This window comes from Lagenorhynchus albirostris, chromosome 4 (assembly GCF_949774975.1).
Source record: "Lagenorhynchus albirostris chromosome 4, mLagAlb1.1, whole genome shotgun sequence".
Classification (NCBI taxonomy): Eukaryota; Metazoa; Chordata; class Mammalia; order Artiodactyla; family Delphinidae; genus Lagenorhynchus; species Lagenorhynchus albirostris.
The window spans coordinates 2199452-2215773 of record NC_083098.1 but is presented as its reverse complement, the minus strand read 5'-3'; the positions used below and the strand labels follow the sequence as shown (position 1 = coordinate 2215773).

At 43.9% G+C, this 16322-nt stretch overlaps 1 long non-coding RNA gene across 3 annotated transcripts; it reads right to left on the bottom strand.

Moving 5' to 3' along the window:
- Positions 1–5200: 5200 nt before the first annotated feature.
- LOC132519605 (uncharacterized) lies at positions 5201–9303 on the bottom strand. 3 transcript variants are annotated; one of them, XR_009540196.1, is made up of 3 exons: positions 8310–9303; positions 6693–7322; positions 5201–5312 (listed from the first exon to the last, which is right to left on the bottom strand). It is a non-coding gene; the product is annotated as an uncharacterized LOC132519605 (long non-coding RNA). The 3 variants fall into 3 exon arrangements; XR_009540197.1 differs by lacking the exon at positions 5201–5312 and having other exon boundaries at positions 5644–6778; positions 6941–7322; XR_009540195.1 differs by lacking the exon at positions 5201–5312 and having other exon boundaries at positions 5644–7079; positions 7231–7322.
- Between the last annotated feature and the right edge of the window lie 7019 nt (positions 9304–16322).

Sequence of the window (16322 nt, the reverse complement as noted above, 5' to 3'; positions counted from 1 at the left end):
GCTTTCCCAGGGGAGTAACACAAACCTCCCTGTTGCGAGGTTGGAGCCTCTGGTTATTACGCCTTGTGAAATGGGGAGATTGCCCGCTCGTTGCTATGGCGGGCTGCGGAAGTGACGAAGAACACGGAAGTTATCTTCTGAGTTTCAGACTCGATCCTTCGCGCTCCATCAGAACACAGCCATCTCGTCTCCGTATGATGATTAATGCCACTTGATTCCTCCAGTGAATACATGAAACTCCTTTCCTTTACTCTTGGAATGTGGGCATGGTGAGCCCAAAAGGACGAGGAGGGAGTGATGCTTTCATAGCATCAATATTGCCTCCGGTAGCTGCTCTCCCCCAAAGCCCAGGATGATGACCACGAGTTTACTAGAGCCTCCCTTCCTTCTCCCCTTGATTCTGAAACCATATATTTTCACTACCAGGGACACAGCTCCATAGAATGGCCATAGGTTTAAGGTATATATCACATCCTGAAGGTCAGAGCCTCAACTCTACAGGCTATCATCTTTAAGTTGGCACCTTATTTACTTTTCTCTGAGGCTATTCCAACATTCTGTCAGACCAAGAGCATCCAGGTCAGTCTACATACGATGAGATCAGTGGATTCTATTAACACATGCCCATTGTCTCACCTGCTTTACTTTGAAAAGGGTCCCTTGGACTGAGGTGATGTTTTGTAGGATGTTAGTAAACCAGACACAGTGAGCTTTTACTAGAAGAATTAGATAAAAATAAAGAAAGAAAGAAAATAAAGAAAACAGTAAGGATATAGAAGATCTGAATGACACTATCAATCACCTTAACCAATAACTGCAAACATACAGTCTTCTCAAATTTGAACAATTACCCAGTTAAACCTTTTATGAGGTCAGCGTTACATTAATGCCAACTCTAGAAAAACGCATTCCAAATAAAGAAAACTACAGACCCTAGACACAAAAATCTTTAATAAGTCCAGTATTCGTCAACTGAATATAACTAAGGAAACTAAGAAAACTACCAGTAGAAGGAAACTTTCTCAACCTGATAAAAACCCACAGCCAACATCAGCTGTGAGGTGAAAGTCTAGATCCATAATTCTCTGGGATCAGGATGGAGGCAAGGACGCACATTCTCCTCACTTGTAATCCACATCTTACTGGTTATACTAGCTACTGTAACATAGCAGGAAGAAGAAATAAATGACATAGAGGTTCAAAAGAAAGAAACAAAACTCTCTATTTGCAGTTTCCTTGGGCTGCCATAACCAATAGCTCAAACAAGGTGGCTAAACACAACTAAGTAATTTCTGGGAGCTAGAAGTCTAAAATCAAGGTTTTGGCAGGGCCATGATCCCTCTGAAACTTCTAGAGGGAAGACCGTCCCTGTCCTTCCCATCTTCTGGTGAGGCTGTCAATCCCTAATATTCCTTGCCTTGTAGCTATTTAACTCCATAACCTGCCCTAATCTTCACAGGGTGCTCTCTCTGTGCGTCGGTGTCTGCACGCGGCCATCTTCCTATAAAGCCATCAGTCCTATTGGATTAAGGTCCATCCTAATGACCTCATCTTACGATAATTAAATCTGTGAAGACCTATTTTTAAATAAGGCCACATTCACATGTACTGGGCGTTAAGACTGCAGCATGTCATTTGAGGGGAGACTTGAGGGGAGACTTTCAACCCATAATAAGATGACATGATTGTGTACGTAGAAAATTATAAGGAATCCACAAAAGATGTATTCGAATTAGTAAGTAAATTTAGGCAGATCAATGAGATCAATATATTAATACAAAACTTGATATTATTTCTATTCACTAGGAACACACAACCAGAAAAAGAAGTAAAAAGACACAATTCCACTTATAATATTGTTTAAAAACAAGAAAAATTTATGTTGTGAATTTCACAAAATATGTACAAAATCTGTCTACTGAAAACTACCAAACATTGCTGAGAGTAACTAAAGACCTAAATAAATGAGGGATGTGGGTCAGAATATGCTCACAGACTGAGAGACTTGATATTATTAGGAGGTCAATTCTCCCTAAATTTATCTATAGATTTAAAGTAATCTTAATAAAAATTCCAGCAGGATTTTTGGGTAGAATTTGACAAACTGATTCAAATTATCTATAGTCAAAGCAATTTAAAAAAAGAAAAAGAACCAACCTGGAGGACTCACATTGCTTGATTTCAAGGCTTACTATAAAGCTACAATAGTTCAGAAGGCACAGAATTGGCAGAAAAAGAGAAATACAGATCTAGGGAACTGAACGAAGTGTTCAGATGTGGACCCATACACGTGCTCAATGATTATCAACCAAGGTGCCAAGTTAATTCATTGGGAAAAGTAAAATCTTGGCAACAAAGAGTCTTGGAACAATTAGATATGCATAATGGGGAAAATGTAAGTTTTTTCACTTTCCTCCATACCCAAATGATAACTTGAAATGGATCATAGATAAAAACTATAAAAATTCCAGAAGAAAACATAGGAGAAAATCGTATAAATTTGAGTAGGTAAAGATTTCTTAGGTAAGATGTAAGAAACTTCACAAACCCTGAAATAAACACATGATAACGCGGACTCTACCTAAATTAAAACATTTTCGTTTTGAAAGATACCATTAAGCACCTAAGAATGCTAACCACAGAGTGGGAGAAAATGTTCTCAATTAATATGAGAAAAGACAAAAGACATATCTGACAAAGACATATCTTGAATATAGAGAGAACTCTCATCATTTAAATAAGAAGACAATTTGCCCAAGGTGGTGGGGAGAAGACACTTGTGTTCGTTTGCTAGGGCTGTCATAACCCCAGCAAAGAGCCCAAAATACCATAGCCTGGGTGGCTTGGACAAGAGAGGTTTACGTTCTCACAGTTCTGGAGATTAGAAGTCCGAGATCAAGGCGGGAGCATTTTTGGCTTCTTCGAGGACTCTCTCCCTGGCTTACACGTGGCCGCCTTCTTGCTGTGTCTTCACATGATCATCCCATCAGTTCCCTATCATCAGTGTCTACGTGGGGCAAACCTCACCAAAGCGTACACTTAAAATGCACAAATTAATTGTATATAAATGATAATACAATGGATTATTTAAATTAAAAACCAATCTGCAATTAAATCTTCCACTCATCCTATTCTAGCTACTGTCATTGCCTTACCACTAAAACTGCTTTTGTCAAGGTCAGCAATGACCTCCATGGTCCCAAATCCAATGTGCTCTTTATCTAATAGTTTTCACAGACGCTACCCAGTAACCACATTCCTTACAACTGAACGCGTACTCTTTCCCCAGCTCTCCTGACATGTCTTGTGTTTGTTACACCTAACAAGACTGGCTCTTCTTAGACCCCTTTTCTCAATTGTTCTTCTCGACCCAGAGTCTACGTATTAGAGATTCTCAGGGCTTCATCCTGGCTACTGTCAATTGTCTCCCAGGACCTAGCACAGTGCCCGATACTCATAGTCAATACTTTTTCGGAAAAAGGTGAAAATAAAATACTGAAAATACAACTTCAGAATACACCTGTATCAATTACAGTATTATGATGCATGACCTGCAAAAGAGTCTCTAAGATGCTAATCATGGCACCTTAAATCAGTAAATACTATAAGATATTGTACATTTATTTCTCTGTCCGCTCACCCTAAAAATGATTTTGGTCCACGTACTCAAATCAAATTTATCCATAATGCATTCCAATTCCTCTTTATGGTTCCTTTTATGTTACAGAGGGAAATAAACATCCAATAAGTGACAGAGCTACGATTTGAGCCAGATGAGACTGTCTCTAGAGCCTACGTACAGAATAATGTGTCAGCATCTTTAGAGGAAAACAAAAGTTGCAGTTTACTCTCCTTAACAACTCAGCTATTTGTCTGTGTTGTTCCAACTAGTTGTATTTTCCTTGAGAAGAAAGATAGGAAGCATACGACTTTAAACAATTTTTAAAATGCGACGTCTAATTTCCAACGGCAATTCTAAAAAAGGTGGACAGTAGTATTTAAATTTATGCATAATAATGGTTGCTTTTTCTTTCAAAATACGTCCAATAGTCACCATAGTAACAGATACAGAGTCTCCTGTATGTGCCTCCTGGTGTTTTCGACGTGAATAACCACACGATATTAGATTCAGAGGAAGGCAAAGAACAAATCCATAGCAGAATGTCAGGAGATAAGTTTTAATAACTGTAGTGTTTTTAATTTACATTGAAGTCTAGAAGGTAGTAATATTCGTTATTATGATATAATGATAAAGGAAATGTTTCCTTTTGTATCTAGACAATATTAATATTAATGCAAACACAATTTGCATATGTATAGAAGACAGCGCCATCAATCAAAATCCTTTTCTATTGCTCCATGGAGCTCAAACATCACAGGCTTGCCACTGCAGAACCACCAGCAGAAGCCAAAGCAGAAATTGGCCACTGTCACTTTGTAACTCATATTCATAGGAAAAGATAATGACCAAAGGCAGTATAAGAATCCTAAACTGTTAAACACTTGAAGAATAATTTGGATAATAGTTTTTTCTAAACACATGGAAATTTTGATTATAGGAGCCTTATATTTCTCCCTTGGGAGTTTTTTTTTTCAGATTTCACATTCTCCCCCCACCCCCACCCCCCAGTAATATTTTGTTTGTTTTTCTGTTGTTTTAAACACTTAACATTTTTTTAGGGTGATCTATATACTGCCTCTGGCCAGAAAAGTCCTTAAGGTCAAGGTAGGCAGATCTCTAAGAAACCATGACTGCTCTGATGTGATGTCCAGCTAAGTAGAAGCTCTCTGGACACAGGTTGTTTCCCTTTAAAGAGAAATAAAGAAGATCCTTTAAGATGTAATTGTCTCCACACAAGAAAGACTATGAGAATAGATATTTTTTCCAGTAAAAAAGAAACAAAGTGTATATTGAATCGGAAATTGTTGGAAACAGAATCTTGAAATCAACCAGGTAAACTTTCTTTTTTGCAGTTGTAGAAACTAAGGACCGGACAAGTTAACTTTTCCTTGCTGTTAAAGTCACAAATCTAATTGTGGTGGAACACAGAACTTCCAATTGTGTGTACTTCTCATCATAACATGATGTCCTACAATAAATGAACATCCTGCATCAGCATGTGGTATACTGTAAAACATTTTAAAATCTTTCAAAATTAAATTACTAATGAAAGGTCAATCCTAGTTTCAGAAATATATGCTTCCTTTCTCCTGTGAAGTTTTATGCCTGATCAACTTCAGGAGGGACATTTACACGAGGCAGTGCTTGGAAACCCCATTCCACGTCAGCTGCAAATGCATCATTTCAGCATCTGTGGTGAAAGGAACAAGGAAACTATCATAGACAGCATTTTTATTTATTTCTTTTTATTGAACTATAGTGGATTTACAATGTTACGTTAGTTTCAGGTGTGCAACACAGTGATTCAATTTTTTTACAGACAGTATTTATAAACAGTATTTTTACGTCACAATACAATCCATTTTCATGAACTTAAAGCGTCATGAGAGTAATTATATTTTATCTAAGCTCATTAAGGAAGGTTTTTTCATTACTGTGTTATGAATTAATTTATTTCTAAGAATAAAATCTCAGCATATGTTTTTTAAAAATTGTTTTTTATTGAAATATAGTTGATTTACAATGTGTTAATTTCAGGTATACAGCAAAGTGATTCAGTTATACATTCATATATATATATATATACACACACACATATATATATTTTTTCAGATTCTTTTCCTTATAGGTGTTAAAAATATTGAGTATAGTTCCCTATATGCTGTTTTTAATCGTGAAGTGGCATGTTTGGCTCAGTCCACGACAGTTTCTTTATTTTGTAAGACATTAACTCAGAGCTGAAGTCTAATATTTCACAGTAAAATTAATTGCCCAAAGCACAGGAGATGCAAAGTGAATTGTCATTTCATTAAATTACTCTACGTATGAATCTTCATAAACAGTGACCCTTCATTTCCCATTTTAGCTCAGTGGTTCTTGAAATTTCTTCTCCCCAGGCAGCAACAGTCAGCAATTATTATTTCAAAACCACATGCTTGCACACACATACATGTTTTAAATTGTAACACACAAATTTAAAATCTAAAATTAAAAAGCAAAGGATTTCATTTGACATCATACTTTCAAAATATGAAGAAGATACTTTCCTAGAAGTTATTTTTCAAAATGATGACATCTTGGCTATAACAGATTGGCTATTAGAGTCTTGTGAACCATCTGTTCCATAAGATTTTTCTATCATAACTCTATTTAAACCACTCAGGCAATATGAATTGGGCTGTTTGCCAGGCTTTAGAAACAACCTTGTAATATTGGAATGAGTATTACCATCGGACTTCTGAAAAGACAGATTCTGCATTGCTTCCGGTTTGGGAAGTGCTCACCTGGTCTTCTTTCAGCTCATCAAATAAATAAAATCATATGAATAATTTTCACTTAGGTGTGAGCCTAGAGATTTGTACATTTTGACTCCTGTTTTCCATAATTTAGCTCTTCCGTTTACAAGCTCCGCAACTCTGACTGACAGCCAAGCAAGAAAATGAACTCCACATGGCTCCAGTCTCCGTCACTATGTCGGAAGGAGCTGCTCCTCATTCATTTTTCTTCCATGAAGATTTATCATGGCTGTAACTGCATTTGGCTACTTCATACTTTTGTTAATTTCACTCACCAGCTATTAAAAGATGTGTTCAACATGGAAGTGCACACATGCAGAGTTAAGTGCTGTGGTGGGCAGGCGGTCCAGGGGTGGTTGGACTGAAAACAGGAGAGAGAGAGTAGGCACGATTTCTGCCATCAAAGCATTTACGGTCAATTTCAGGGAGGGTGCATCAGCAAACCTAGAGGATATTATCATTACTTTGGGGGCAGTGGGGCTAAGGATTTGTCCTAGAAAGTTTTTGGAAGGATGAGACTTACCCTGGTGATGACTCAGTGATGGTGAGAAAAGGAGAGAAGTTAGGGAAAGACTTCTTTATTCAGCCAAAAAAATTACTTAGTGTTATCTTTATTTTAAGACACCATTAATGATAAAATCCTCCACCGAATTAATAACAGCCTTTTGGAGAGAAAAAAAGATGTTAGCTTGTACCTCTGACTTCAATGCTTAGATGGTGACTGGGCATCTACACGGCCTCCCGTACCGGTTGGACCCCTTCTGTTAGAGGCAGAGTGATGGTCGAAAGCAGGAACTCGAGTATTAGACTTACCAAGTTCAGGACCTGGCTCTGCCACCTACAGCCCGAGTGGTCTTAGGTAAATCGCTTGGCCTCTCTGTTCTTCCTCTGCTTCTCTGTAAACCCTATTGAGTACACTCATCTCAGACAGAGAAAGACAAATACCATGTGGTATCACTTATACGTGGAATCTAAAATATAACACAGATGAACTTATATACGAAACAGACTCACGGACATAGAGAACAGACTTGTGGTAGCCAAGGGGGAGGAGGATGGGGGGGCGGATGGATTGGGAGTTTGGGGTTAGCAGATGCAAACTATTATATAGAGAATGGATAAACAACCAAGTCCTACTGTATAGCACAGGGAACTATATTCAATATCCTGTGATAAACCATCATGGAAAAGAATATGAAAAAGAATGTATACATGCGTATAACTGAGTCACTTTGCTGTACAGCAGAAACTCACAGAACATTGAAAGTCAACTATACTTCAATAAAATAAATTAAAAAGTAATACACCCATCTTGTATGTTTGCTGTGAGAATGAAGATGTGAGTATACATGAAATCTTTAGAATGGTGCCTGGCATAGTAGAGCTAGCGATTATTATTCAATAAGTGCAGTATGTTCAGTACTGGGAAAAAAGAAGCTGATAAAAGAGTAAATCAGAATAGAGAAGTCCCAGATTGAGCTATCTATAACTGTGGAGTGAGCATAAGAGAAGAAGCAAGGACCAGCAAGTGTGAGTACAGGAACTGTGGTGCATCGGGAGTGTGAGACCCGGTGGGTAAGGAAGAGAAGATCACGCCCAAGGAGAACGTTTTTCTTCTCCTGCAGTCAAGGGGGAGGCTCAGACTTTTAGAGCAGGGATCAGGCTGTGATCAGCTTTGTGTTTAAAGAGATGAAGCTGGTAACCGGAGGACAGCTTTCAGGAACATTAAGAGTGGACCGGGCAGAGTGCAGTCTGCGGGGCTTTCTGCAGACTGTAGGTAATGCAAGAGGACAGGTCACATCACAGGTGGAAACACACACACACATGAAGATGATTGGATGCCCCAAATCAGGGGGAACTCACTGAGGGCAGCAATCTTGCCTTTTATTTACCTTGTAGCTTCTTGGGTCCAGCAGCACGCCTGCATCGAAGCTCCCGACAGATTGCCGCCTTGGTCACGCCCATGATGACCTCAAGGTTAGCGGTAACAGAAACTCTGTCTCCTACTTAGAACGTTCACTTTTCCCCAGAAACAAGTTAGTCACCTCACTGCCTTTGCTTTTTCCTACTTCTGTCCTTCAGAAGCTGATGTGAATACAAATTATGATTTTCCCTCATCACGGGTTGTCAGGCCCAGGAACACAGTAACGGCGATTTTATGGCAAAACGTCTTCTCGCTAAGAATCAGGGCAACAGAGCCTTTTCCCTTTGGATGGTTTCAGAAGATTCATCTCACATTTCCATAGCCACTAGAAAGGGTATTCCATCCAAGACACCGTGACGGTTTCACTGACGGAGTGCCTCGCTCCTGTAGGCTTGGGGCACCGCCCTTTTGATGTGAGACCAAAATCAAAATGATGCATGTTTGTTGTTGGCAGTAGAATTTTTAAGTTACATATTTATGACTGAAACGGTGTGGAGTCATAAAATAAACACCAAGTGCTTAATATAAATGTACATTTCATACGTCTGAAATGTCTTTTTGGAGACGCTCATGGAGAAATGAAAACGTGATGGTTTAAAGCGCCGGCACCGGAACCGAGTGCCCGCATTCCAGTTCTGGCTTCAATACTGACGCAGAACACGCGGCCTCCGTGCACCGGTGCTGAATGGAATCTTGGAGACACAGCTGGGTGAGGTAGAAAAGAAGAGCTTTAATACTTTTCCAGGCAAAGGGGGACACAGCAGGTTCCTGCCTTTGAACACTGTGTGTCCCAACCCGGGAGGGTTTGGTGAGGAGTTTTGTAGCAAGGGCTCCAGGGCGGGGGTGCTGACAAGGACCAGGGTGTGTGCAGGGCCTGCGCTCCTTTAATCTGGCCTCAGGAGGTCCCTGCTGAGCTTCTGCGCTTCCTGTCTTCTGGAATGAAGAATGCTTCATCTTCCATTTGATGGAAGTATCTGCAAAACAGCTCAATGATGTTGTTCTGTGCAGCCCTGGAGGGGGAACCGGGACCCTGTCCCAAGGCTGCACCATTGTTTCTCCACTGCGCTTCCCTTGTCTCTGCATCTCCTCCCTTCCCTGACGAGCAACTGTTTGAACCTCCATGGGAAGGCCACGGACGCTGGAGCCTGCTACCTACAAACAAGAAATGGGGGACAGAAAGGCTTCCGAGACCAGGAGCCCTGCAGGGTCCTGCCTGGTTTTGCTCCTCACAAACATGTGACTCTGGTCAAGTTACAAAGCCTTCCTGGGGCTCAGTTTCTCATCTTTAAAATGGGGATTGTATTAATAGTTATGCACAGAGTTAATTAATTTATCCATCATTTGTAGAAACTCCACTGTAGAGTACTTCATTGTGGACATTTCAATCAAAAAGGTAGTCATGTGATAACAGCTCTGCAAGATGTAACGTGAAAATAGGCTGCTGTACTTCACAGACTAGGTGACGGTCGATTCGTGTACCAGACCACACAGATTTTGAGGGATGGGACATTGCTTCCCCCTTCAGGGCTGAGAGTGCTGAACGTGGGTGGACACGGCGATGATCAAATTCAAACAGAAATCTAGGCAGCCAGGAAGAAAGAGGTACTAGGAAGTGCTCTGAATTCCTAAAATAGTGTTTTTTAACAGTCCCATAGTATAATCATTTGCCTCAGTAAGTGTGAAAAATAGTGGCTAGATTAATGGGCCAACACTCACATTTTTGTTTGGTTTTATGTGTGTCTACAAAGTCATTCAAGAAAGAAAAGAAAGAATGGAGTTTTTTCCACACCGTCTGATGGGACAAATATTGATACCGTGAGTGTCTTTTCCACTCCTATATCCCTTCAGATACGAACGGAATTTATTTCAGGAATTAGAATTTCATTTGAAGACTTTTGCTTGCCTGAGGGCTTAACAGGTTGCTGGTTAGTTCTTGCCTTTGGGCTTTGAAAAACTCCAGCCTATCTAAAAATACCTTCATAAAATTATCAATGCAGATGCAAATTTGCCTTGCCATAGGGCTTTAAGAAAACACTGTAGACCAGGAATTTTGAATTAGAAACTCGGAGGGATACACATAGGAATGGTAGGCGTGAAAGAAGCCTAGGCTCTGACACCTAGAGTTCATCATAAATTGATTTTTCCAAGGGAACAACTGGGAAAAGAGTGTACTTCTTCCCAGCTCTGATGCTGTAATTCGGTAGCAATCATGAACAGCAAGAGAGGAATGAGAACTCCTTCCCCTTTGTCCTCAAAGACAAGGAGATAGATTCTTTGACATAACTGCCCACAGACGGTGCAGACTGAGGCATTCCCTGGATGACTAACTTGGCCAGGATAAACAGGATGCCCACGCCTTGGGTGGGCTTCGACCCCAGGCCAGCCTTAGTCACCACCCTACCTCCAGTGACCCAGATTCAGTCTGGCTCACATCTTTTACTTAGGCTGTTCCAGAAAGATGCTAGCTGTCTCGGCACTGTGCTCTTGAACACGTGCGAGAGTTCGTCTACGTACGCCAAGGTCTACCCCAGATCAAAGATGGGGAGGCCAGTCGTCATGAAGAAAACTTTGGGAAACATGCAAAACCTTCACGTGGGAACACTTTGGTCCAAAATCCAGGGCCTCAGAGTGTCGAATGAAACACACTGGAGTCTAAGGGGAGTCGGGAGACAAGGTGACCTGGTACCTGTCACCGGTAGTGTGACCCCAGGCAAATTCTCCATTAATTCTCCATCTCTCTGCAGTAACATGGGGGAAACTCCAGCTTTCCTCAAAGGATTGGTGGGAAGATGAAATGAGAAAATATATTGCAAGGTATCTAACAGTTCCTGGGACATGACAGGTGCTTCACAAAGTAAATCTGAATCTGAATGATTCTCCCCTCACTTTTATTTTCCCTGGTTGCCTTCTGTTTAACTAGCAATCTGCGGGGAAAGGCATGCTTTTTACCCTCCTAATTTCACGAAGAACCAGTAGAAGATATTCCAGACAATGAGCAAGGAGAGACTGGGGTCCGGGAAGATGGGGAAAGCATCAAAGCCAACTGTGCCCAGAGAAATAAAATTTGGGAAAATAAAACGATGCCTTAGGATGTCGCAAGGCTGTTTAGGATAGAAGAGAGCAGGCGCTTTTCTGACCATAAAGATGACAGACGGCTGGGAGTAGTCATCACAGTAGAAAAGGGTTATGACAACCCTTTGAACTATCCTGAGCTTCAAAAGCGATCGAGGGATCCTTGACGTAAGACGAGTTCAGCTCTCTGTCCCTGCCTGCTAACAAGCAGCGCTCTTTCCACATTCGTGAAGCTGCACACTGAGGCTCTGGGCCCCTTACACAAAGGCTGACAGCCAAGGAAAGACTGCCCCGAAACAATGATCACAAAGTGAGAGGGTCCTTCTCTCATGACCTCTGAAAGAAGGGGCTCCCTGTCTGAGAAAGGAAGATCCGTGGCCGTGTCTTGAGTTCTTTACTACGATTTGTCACCACGTGGACAGAAGCCTTCAGAGCCTACCCATGATTTCGGGGGAGAGAAAAAGGACATTTATTGACCACGGGATATGATCAAACACAGTGTTTGGTGGTTGTCCGAATTTTCAGGGGGCGCCCCGATCTCAGGATTGTTCCGGATGCCACCCGTGGGACTCTGTGGAATAGCAGATCGGATGTCCGTGCTTGGCTAATGACGACAGAATTTCCTTACGAGTTACAGCTCCCTTATGTACTGTACTATTTTTCTTTACCTCGGAACCACACTTGGCATCTTCTGATGATACCAAACAGATATTAAACATGAAAAGGTGGCTACCCACACGTAACTTATTGTTTTCCTGAATTCAATACAATTCCTGACACTTGCCTTAGTCAGTGGTTTCCAAACTCTTTTTTCTCCCTTTCTTTTTGGTTATCAGTAGAATTTCTCTTTCCCAACCAGGATCGTAACAGGTGAAAGAGAACTACCATGACTGGATGGACTTGGGGAGAAGCACCTACTCATCCTCTGTTGCCAGCCCCCAGGCACCTCTGAGTTGAGTCCAGGAAATTGGTCCTAGTCCTGTATCATCACAGAAGCACAATTAAATTGAAAAAGAACTGGCATCACTACCGTAGCTTAGAGAATGGAAGAATTCTAAGAATTCTCAGTTCTCCATATACTCTGGAGACAGACTCCAGTGTAAACGTCTCCTGTAAGGAAAAGGGGCAGAGAGGATTCTAGACCAAGGTTGTGCTGTTTGTTAGCAGTGAAGCCAGCCTAAGTCCGGGGCCTCCCGTCTCCCGTCTCCCGGTGAAACAATCTTCCGTTGTGGTGGCTCTGAGTTGGCCAGGGCTCCTCTTTCTTTGGGGCTGTTTCTGGCTCCTTACACGCTCTGGGTTCTGAGTCAGACAAGCACTTCTGAGATTTTGACAAAAAAACCTTTGCACACTCAACCGTGATTTCCGGAAGGAAAGAGCAGCTTGAGTTCAATGGGCAAAGCCACCTCAAGGCCTGTCCTTATCTCCCGTTTCTCTGGGCCACACACCTTTAGCTTCCCACCTCTGGACTCCCCTCCCTCAAAAGGCCACAATGAGAAAGTACATCTGCTCCTCTGAGAGCGGGCCCCGACACAAGCCTCTACCGTTTGCCTCGGCAGGCGAGCCTTTCTGATTCCAGCTGCACGTGGGGAGGTAAGGGGTGACCGATCTCGATAAACAAAATATGAGGAAAAGTGTATTTTCTGTTTTTAGGGTGGAAAAACAGAGTATTAATATATCCTGAGATGTCTGAAGAGAGAGAGGTCATGTGTTTCTAGGGGTAACTGGAGAGAGTGGAGAAACAAAAGCATGATTCTGAGAGAGATTTTACTGCACTTCTTCTTTATTCCTGCTGTGATCTGTGGGCATTCACTTTGCCTACTAACGACAGTCCCAGCTCCCAGCCTCATTTAAATGTGTATAGAAGTGTTGCTGGGCTTCCCTGGTGGCGCAGTGGTTAAGAATCCACCTGACAATGCAGGGGACACGGGTTTGAGCCCTGGCCCGGGAAGATCCCACATGCCACGGAGCAACTAAGCCCGTGCACCACAACTACTGAGCCTGTGCTCTAGAGCCCACGAGCCACAACTACCGAGCCCGCGAGCCACAGGTACTGAAGCCCGTGCACCTAGAGCCCATGCTCCACAACAAGAGAAGCCACCGCAATGAGAAGCCCGCGTGCAGCAACGAAAACCCAATGTGGCCAAAAATAAATAAATACATTTATTAAAAAAAATGAAAAAAGAAGTATTGCTAGTTAGTCATTCTAGAAAGTAGTGGACACTTCAGTTCATAGCACTCTGAACTTCAGAAACTCCTACTCACTCATCTGCCACTAAAATACTGAAAAGTTCTGGGAAAAGTCAAAATCGTTTTGCACGTGTCCCTGTGTGTGTGTGTGTGTGCGTGTGTGTGTGCGCATGTGTGTGTGTGCATGTGTGTGTCAGGACTGAATCAGAAGAAGAGCAAGAAAACTTGTAATATTTGATTTTCTGGGCAAAATATATGGCCCCATGGTTCCTGCCCTTCTGAGTGTTAAGCGATTAGTTGAATGGATAGCTGGCTTTAAATCTGATTTCATTCCAAAAAAAAAGTTAATAGCGACACCCACCCTCCCTCCCCCCCAAAATGATCACTGCTAATAACCGAGTACCTTCCGGCATGTTCCTCATCAGGAATTTGTAGGTGGTACTCTACATATATTCAGCCGGAGTGGGCACGCCTGCCGAAGGTTTAAGAAAACACGAAAACCACAAAGAATGTTCCCAATTATTTTCTCCTGGTGGGCGGAACAGATGCCTTTCCTCAAGGAAAATGCTTTAGGCCAAAACAAAGCCATATTCATTCAGAATCTATTGTTTAGTAACTGTGCAGACTCCGGGTTATATAAAATTTACTTTCGATGCAAGGATCCCACTTTCCTAGGAAGGGTTTATAAGCAGAATGGAGCAGAGGATGATACAGTCTTAAAACCATCAACCTTGCCAAGGCCAAGGGCAGTTCAAGAGACACTAGTGCAAGGACACGGAAGGGAACCCAGGCAATGGAGATGTGGGCGGATTTGGTCTAGAGTCCTGCAGGGGCACCCGGCTGGCTTTATTTATAAGGCCAGTGCCAAAGCCATCTGTAGACTATGGATGAGGTGAAACGCAGAGGTGGAGGATTATTCTAGATCGTGTGTAACTTTTCAAATACAACCTCCATGCTGAAATTCCAGGGCGAACGTAAGTGACTCCAATCAAGAAACCTGTCAGTCAGTCACGAGTGTTTCTTTATGAGCTCCCTGGGCCAGGCACTCTTCTAGCCAGTATGAAACGATACAAAAGAAAGGGTAGTCATCACCCTTATAATCTCGTGAGAGCAAATGGATTAAATGTGTACACACACACATACACACACTCTATGTGGGTGGTCAGCAAACTCAACGATATAGACATATAACAGCGTCATTTAGAAAAATCCTGATTAGGAAATGAAAAGTACCGAATTCGAAAAACCGGGAAGCGATTCGTTTCAAGACAAATAGATTAGAGTGTGTTCATAAAGCATGTCGTTTACATAACGAATCTCCTTAAGCTATTAAAACTGGGAACTCTCCCTCAGATCTACAGACCACGTTTAGAACATATTTACTGTGCAAATATGGCTTCACACTGGCCTTGAGGGGCTGCTCAAGTGAAGACACTACCAAGGCCTGTGTCTGCTAAACTGCGGCGTCTTCACGATCAGAGACTGGACTTTCCTTATCGGCCTTAACATCCTGCTCTCTGAAGACAGAAGTGGTGAAGCAGTAAGAATGAACCCATGGGAGAGGTGAGCAAAGGCCTCAAAGGGGAGTTGAGCCTCGGAGAATTTTAAGAGGGGAAAAAAGAGAAGAGAACTAAGATGTTACAAGCAGAGAGGTGAAGTTGGCTGGGCTCGGTGGGCATCCGAGCAGAGGAAGGGGGCTTGCCACGTTCAGCGGGAAGGCTCCGCCCCCAGTTGGGTCCATGGTGGGGGAGTCCCCGCCCAGGCGTCCCTGGACCTGTCCCAGGGCGGCTCCCCTCCGTACTCACCGAGGGCCTAGCCGGGCCGGGAAGGGCAGCTGGCTCCCTCGGCAGGAGCCCTGAAACTCCGCCCGTATTTCAGCTCGCCCCCTGGGGCTCCATCCTTCCCCCGGCCTTACCTGGTCCTGTCGTTCGCCTCGGCTCTTTGACAGGAGGTGGGCGCTCTTTGTGCTTTGCCTGCCCTGGCCCTTGCTTGAGGCAGGCTTCACGAGGGCAGAGACTTTTGCCTGGTTCCATGTCTGCAGTTTTAGAACAGTGCCCGACTCAGGAGGCATTCGGTCCCTACAGTGTTTGTTAAAGGAATAAATGGTGTTCTAGCCCGGCCATTTGTCTTTACATTTACTTTTTTCCACTCCCTGCTTCAGAGGGCTGGAAGCTGGAGGCAAAGACCTCCCTGCGTTCCGGCTTCCCTTCTTCCTCGGACGCAGAAAGCCTGGCCGAGGGTCGCAGCCCGGCCCTCTGGGGACGGGGATGCCCTCGGGAAGGAACGAGGAGCCCCGGCCCGGGGGGGAGGGCCGCGCGGAGGCGGGGAGGCGCAGGAAGTTCTTCACTCGTCCCCCGGCTCGGGCAGCGCCCGCCGCGCCCAGCCGGCTCGTCGCGTGGCGCCCGGGTAGCCCGGGCCGCATCCCCCCGCCGGGGCCCCGCGGCACCCCGCGCACGCGCCGGCACCTGCCGGACCGCCCGGGCGCGCGGGACCCCGGCCACCCCCCCGGCGCCGGGAAGGTGGGGAAGGGGAGGGACACGCGAGGTCCGCGCCGGCCTGCTCCGCGCCCGGGGCCCGCTCGCCGCGCCGCCCGAGCGCTGGGGAGGGGACAACCGAGCGGCCCCCGCGCGACCCCTGCCCGACCTCCGGCGCTGCGCGGGGCGGGCGCGCGGGACCGCCTCCAGGTGCTCGATCCGCGCCGCGCTCCGGGCGGGCAGCGCGT